Below are 5,905 nucleotides of genomic sequence, written 5' to 3' on the forward strand. Positions count from 1 at the left end.
GCTCCTGACGGTCTTTGTTGGCGCGCTTAAATAGCGAAAAAAGCTTCCTACTTCCGCTTGTCTTAGAACGCGGGAGTTTGTTCTTAAAGGGGCCGCAACATGATTTATAATGATTTATGAATAATAATGCATTTATTTATTTAGCAGTCACTTCCAGACTAATGCGGGTAAAACCTTCACCGTTTACGGTTTTCTCCTTCGCCGTAAAACCTTCCCTGTTGAAGGAGAAAACGTGTTTTACTCCCTTCTTTCCTCTGTCGACATTTTTTTGTTTGAAATCCTGAACGGCAAAGAAGCGCTTTGTCACTGTGGTTTGTTTCATGCACAGATTGTATATCGATATAGCGATATTGTAATATGTAATTATACAAGTTGTGTAGGAAATATACTCTAGAAAAGGTGCTTCGCCGTCCCATTTTTCACAGCCTCGTTGGCGCAGTAGGCAGCGCGTCAGTCTCATAATCTGAAGGTCGTGAGTTCGAGCCTCACACGGGGCAGCTTTTTTTTTTTTTTTTTTTTTTTAATCTGCGATAAGATTCTGCTCTTTTACAAATTGTTTTGTGACCAAGACATGCCTCACAAAGAAAAATAAGTTCAATCTCTAAAAAAAAAAAATTGCACACACACACACACAAATATATATACTATACCACTTCACCATGAAGATGGATAACTGGTGATACAAAATGCAACGCTTGCACTGTGCGTAATTTCCCCAATCACAGCACTTCTTCTGGATTGTCTGGGTGTCTTGGTGGCTTTCCTCACTCTTCTCCTTCTTGCACAGTCACTCAGTTTTTGAGAAGTGTCTACCACACAGATTTACCATAGAGTGCCATACTATTTGTATTTCTTCATAACTAATGTAAGTTCAAGACATATTCAGTGACTTGGAAATGTTTATGTATCCATCCCCTGACTTGCCTGAAGAAAACTGTCAATTAAACTAATTATTTACAGGTATTATACCAAAGGGGGTAATTACTTATGCAAACCATCATCTTGGCTTTTATATTTTCAATTAATTTATATCAAGTTGTAGAGATTTACTTTCAGTTTGTGTCTAAGGAAGATAATATTAGAAATGTTTATATAGGGAAGCCTGATTTACTTTTTGTATTTGAAATGCCATAAACAAATTAAAATGCGTGAAATACCAAGGGGCTGAATACTTTTGCAAGCCACTGTGTGTGTGTGTATGTGTGTGTATATATATATATATATATATATATATAAAATGCAGTTAATGCATTACTCCTTCATGGGGAGCTTAGAACTTTTCAGCCTACCCTTGTGTATATATATATATATATATATATATATATATATATATATATATATATATATATATATATATATATATATATATATATATATATATATATATATAGTAGACTAGAATAGAATAGAATAGACATTTATTCTCATTGCATTTCTACCAGGAAATTCTTGTGGCACTTTCCAAACAGCTATACACAAAAAAACAACTTTTGTTATGTGGGCCGCTGAAGAGGAGGTACTGCTCGCCCACCACCACCAGAGGGCACCCTGCTTGGAGTGCGGGCTCCAAGCACGAGAGGGCGCCAGACCCAGAAGAAGTGACAGCTGTCATTCTTCCTCTGCACCAGCTGTCACTCGTTCATCATCATCACCACCATAAAGGCTGGACTGCAACTCCACCTCCTCGCCGAGAAATCGACTACCAGTACCAAAGTAACTTCTCTGCTGACTGTGTGTGTAATAACTTGAACTTCTATTGCAGCCGTTTTTCCTGGAGTGTTGCCTTATCTAGAGGACTGGCGTTTGGTGTGACAGCGACGGCTTCGCCCCACACCCCATCTCAGATAAGTGCACACGAGTGTGTGTGATTTGGAGGTGGAGGTGCTCCCTCCTAACTGTATTTGGACTGTGAATTACTGAGTGTGCGGACTCACACTCACACATCATATCTCTGCTTTCTACCAGCAGTACCAGGGTCGACAGCCGAAGACAGAGGCCACCTGGGGACTCGGGATTTGGCGGCTCCGGTGTTCTTCAGACCGTTGGTGGTGGAGGCCGTGTGGGACGCGGCTTCTCTCTCGTCAGGGGTCTTCTATCTTCGAGCCTGCCCACACGTCACCTGGTGTTTATTGACTCTGCAAATTCTGTGACTTTAGTTGTGTATTATCACAACATTAAATTGTTACCTTTTGGCTTACTCATTGTCCGTTCATTTGCGCCCCCTGTTGTGGGTCCGTGCTACGACACCTTTCCCAACAACTTTAACAAACAACAAATAGCTTCAGAGGACAGCAATACCTTGTTAAAATACAAAAAAAAAAAAAAAAAGTGGGGAGTTGATGGTCTCGTGGTTAAGCATTGGGCTTGAGACCAGAGGATGCTTGATTCAAACCCCAGCCTGACTGGAAAATCATGAAGGACCCTTTGGCAAGATTGCAGAATAGTGACTGAAATAGCCATCAGAATTGATTAATTTTCAGAAAACTGGGACAATAGCATAAGGAGAACAAGGTGTTTATGCATTATTAATAATATTGAATTGTATTTCTACAACCGATTATGGTATCACGTACAAACACTATAAGATTACATGGTCTGGTGAATATTATCACTGGCATCCTGTCCAGGCTGCACCCTGCTTCATGCCCTACAACTGCTGGGATAGGCTCCAGCCACCTGTGACCCTTACGTGAGAGAGGTTATCCATGAGATCGACTTTATCTAAAGTCTGGGTCTTTTAGTGAAGCTTTGGGCTAGTGGCCGGCGATCACTTAAATATTTCTTCTGTTTTTCTTGTTGCTTAATGCTGACAAATTATACCTTATTTGTTGTGTTTCTGCCACCTGATTCTGATTTTTTTTTCCTTCTCTCTGTTTGAGGTGTGGCTCCATCCAGAAGTGAGAGTGGGTGTCTTCTTCTGCAGGCCTCCTGGACACCAGCATGGACTCCCAAAATTTTGTGTATATTTGTATATGGTCAAGTGTGTCAGTTGCATGGTTCAAGCAGAGGGTCACCCCTTTGAGTCTGGTCTGCTTGAGGTTTCTTCCTCAAAGGTTGTTGTAATTTGGCGCTATATAAATGAAATAAATTAATTAAAAAAAATTAAATGAATTAATTCATTAGATCGTTTAGTGATGACACTGCATCTTATACCTCCGCCTTCAGAGTGAAATGACACAATTCAACACATCACAAACACACATGGTTCATGATGCGAGCTTTAATGATGTATAAAAAGGTGGAGGACTTTTGATATTTTCAACACATTTTGTAGCCTTAACAGAGGAAAATAAATAAAAGACCTACCGCGTATGAGGCTCGAACTCACGACCTTCAGATTACTAGACGGACGCGCTGCCAAACTACGCCAATGAGGCTCCGGAGAGAAGTTTTAACAGAGATAACAGACAAAACATCAGCTGAAAGACGACACATTTCTTTATGTGACATCTATTTTCTCTCACCTTTCTGACTTTTCTTTCCAGTGTTTAAGCAAAAATAACATACAGGAGTTGGAACAAGAGCGCCCTCTCCTGGTCATTCATCAGTCACAGCCTCCAAGCTCTAATTCAAATAACTTGACTGGAAATCGATGGAAGTGTTTGTAGCATAGTGGCACAAAAACTGCTGAAGTATATGTATTTGTGGTTTTTAACTATTATTAGCTCCTCAAAATTACATTGAGTGGTGCAGAACAGGGAGACGTCCGCCAGGGGGCGCTGCATTTTATACTTCAAATTTCTGAACAATTCTGGTGCAATTACACTCAATATTTGCCCTAACTTTTTAGATTTATGTAATTTTATTACATGACAAATTCCCATTTACTTTTTTTTTTAGATAATATTAATACAAACCTACCAAATAAACCTTACATGATGCATATTAATTAATCCTATTTATTTGAAATGCATAATCCTCATCTTTACGTACTTAGTATTTGTATGTATTTGAACAGGTAACATAATTATTATGCAATTCAAACAATATACTTTATGTATTTTAAATAAATAGTCATTATTATTGATTTAGAGTAATTACATTTTATTAATACTAAATACATAAAGCTGAGGATTATGCATTTCAAATAAATACGATTAATGAATATGCATCATGTAAGGTTTATTCAGTAGGTTTGTATTAAAATGATCTAAAAAAGTAAATGAGAATCAGTCTTGTAATAAAATTACATAAATCTTAAAAGTTGTGTGTCCTTTTGCCCAAACAACATATTCTGTCTGCAACACCGTATATCTTCCCACAAGAACTGAAGAGTATTTTATTTTTTAAAGTAGAATCAAATTGCTGCAGTTTCCAGAAGACAGACTGGAATCCCAAACCGGTATTTAATCTGGTTTCCTATTTTCCAGTCCTTCTTGAATTCATTCCAACATGAAGCTGTGGATGCAACAGGCATTCCCAGTTTCTCCACACACATCCACAGAAGCCTCAGTTCTTTTGTCTTGGTGGCTTCCCTCACTCGTCTCACTCCTGTGATAACTGCCTTGACTCAGATTTCCCACACAGTGTTATACTGTTTACATTTCTTCGTGATTGGTCCAAGACCTCTTCAGTCACTTGGAAATGTTCATGTATTCATCCTCTGACTTGTCTGAAGAAAACTGGTTGTTAAAGTGATTATTTACTTATGTTATACTACTAAATGGTGCTATTTCTTATGCTCTTCTTTCTTATGCTCTTCTAATTTATAGTTTTAAGTTCATGAACAGAAGCCTGTTTTTTTTTTTATGTAATTTCAAAATTCAGATATGTAATAGTTCAAAGGTTCACAGACATTCAGGCACCACTGTATATTTCTTACATTCAAATTTTTATCATGAAAGATGAAAAAAGATGAAAAATAAGATAAATATAAGCAAAAACATGCAGGGTAATTGTTTTTATTTTTTAATTTAATAAATTTTTTCACAATCTACCAAAGCCTCCTTGGCTTTTTGAATTTTTTTTTTCCATGTTCCTCCCAGGCCTGGGTCTTTCTGAAGCCAGTTCTTGGCTTGAAGCCTCAAACAAAATTCTTCCTCCCTGCTGTCAAGTGCTGAGCACAATACAAAATGCCACAAACAATTTAAGAACATTGACTGTTCTTCTGGCTGGACAATGGTTTTGGGTCACTGTCCCTTGATGTGAAGTTCTACAGACATTTGCCTCCTGGGCCTTGAGCTCCTTCTTGAAGCCCTTGTCCTTGGCTTCAAGCTCCTGGCAGAAACATTCCTCCTGGGCCTCCAGCTTCTTCTTGAAGCCCTTGTCCTTGGCTTCAAGCTCCTGAGCCTCCACCTCCTTCTTGAAGCCTTATCCTTGGCTTCAGGCTCCTGGCAGAAACGTGCCTCCAGCTCCTTCTTGAAGCCCTTGTCTTCAAGCTCCTGAGCCTCCAGCTCCTTCTTGAAGCCTTATCCTTGGCTTCAGGCTCCTGGCAGAAACGTTCCTCCAGCTCCTTCTTGAAGCCCTTGTCTTCAAGCTCCTGGCGGAAACGTTCCTTCCGGGCCTCCAGCTCCTTCTTGAAGCTCTTGTCCTTGGCTTCCAGCTCCTGGTAGAAACGTTCCTCCTGGGCCTCCATCTCCTTCTTGAAGCCTTATCCTTGGCTTCAAGCTCCTGGCAGAAATGTTCCTCCAGCTCCTTCTTGAAGCCCTTGTCCTTGGCTTCAAGCTCCTGGCGGAAACGTTCCTCCCGGGCCTCCAGCTCCTTCTTGAAGCCCTTGTCCTTGGCTTCCAGCTCCTGGTGGAAATGTTCCTCCTGTGCCTCCATCTCCTTCTTGAAGCCTTATCGTTGGCTTCAAGCTCCTGGTGGAAACATTCCTCCTGGGCCTCCAGCTCGAGCCCTTGTCCTTAGCTTCAAGTTCCTGATGGAACTCTTCCTGCTGTGCTTCCAGTTCCTCCTCATGCAGCTT

The 5,905-nt window shown here is 40.1% G+C and overlaps 1 non-coding gene across 1 annotated transcript; it reads left to right on the plus strand.

Moving 5' to 3' along the window:
• Positions 1–424: 424 nt before the first annotated feature.
• trnam-cau lies at positions 425–497 on the plus strand. The gene has a single exon. It is a non-coding gene; the product is annotated as a tRNA-Met (tRNA).
• Positions 498–5,905: the final 5,408 nt, after the last annotated feature.

This window comes from Thalassophryne amazonica, chromosome 10, assembly GCF_902500255.1.
Source record: "Thalassophryne amazonica chromosome 10, fThaAma1.1, whole genome shotgun sequence".
Taxonomy (NCBI): domain Eukaryota; kingdom Metazoa; phylum Chordata; class Actinopteri; order Batrachoidiformes; family Batrachoididae; genus Thalassophryne; species Thalassophryne amazonica.